Genomic DNA, 764 nt, shown 5'->3' with positions numbered 1-764 from the left:
GTGGCGAGAAGATCCATGTGTTATTTTAATTTTCTTAATTTTTTTAATTTAATTGAATCAGGTAGAAATTACTGTAATGTCACTCATGTGATTGTCCAACTACCCATCCATCCACCGGCACCATGCGTTTGGCCTTTGGAACTACAGGGAAATCTTTTTTAAATCGAAAACAACTGGACTAGGTTATTTGTCTGTGAAGACGTTTCACCTCTCATCCAAGAGGCTTCATCAGTTCGTGTACGCATCTGACCAGGCTAGGACTGGTCCAGGACCTAGTCCAGTGCTCCCCTTGAGTTTTATTTCTAGTATATATTGTTATCATGTTTGGCCACAAACAACAGAGCAGCTGTCACTATTCTATTTCTTGCTTAATTATTTTAAATAACTTTGGGACTGTAACAAGTTCTTTCTTTTAGAGAATGTCGCTTGGTTGTTGCTTTTTAAGCTTTTGCCAGTTTCTTTTTTTTTAAACGATGGAAAGAGGTGCCTGGAATTAAAATAACAATAAATCAAAGATATGTTGCAGTTTTTGAGTCAAATCAAGATTTCATACAAACAAAAAATAAACATTAAAAATAAATCATCATCATTCATTTGTCAGAAATTATAATCAGCAGAATACTCCTTTTTCTAGATTGTCTGTCTGTAAAACAACTGCCTATTGATTAGCTTTGCATTAGTGTACCATGTTGATTATTGTTTGGTCACCATGGCTACATAAGTGCATATAGTCGTGGTGCTCCAACCCTGCATTATTAGTGCCA

This window comes from Seriola lalandi, unplaced genomic scaffold (assembly GCF_002814215.2).
Source record: "Seriola lalandi dorsalis isolate HSWRI2012SDOR001 ecotype SW California unplaced genomic scaffold, Sedor1 jcf7180002054518, whole genome shotgun sequence".
NCBI lineage: Eukaryota > Metazoa > Chordata > Actinopteri > Carangiformes > Carangidae > Seriola > Seriola lalandi.
The sequence above is the reverse complement of the archived record's forward strand: the minus strand, read 5'-3'. Positions refer to the sequence as shown.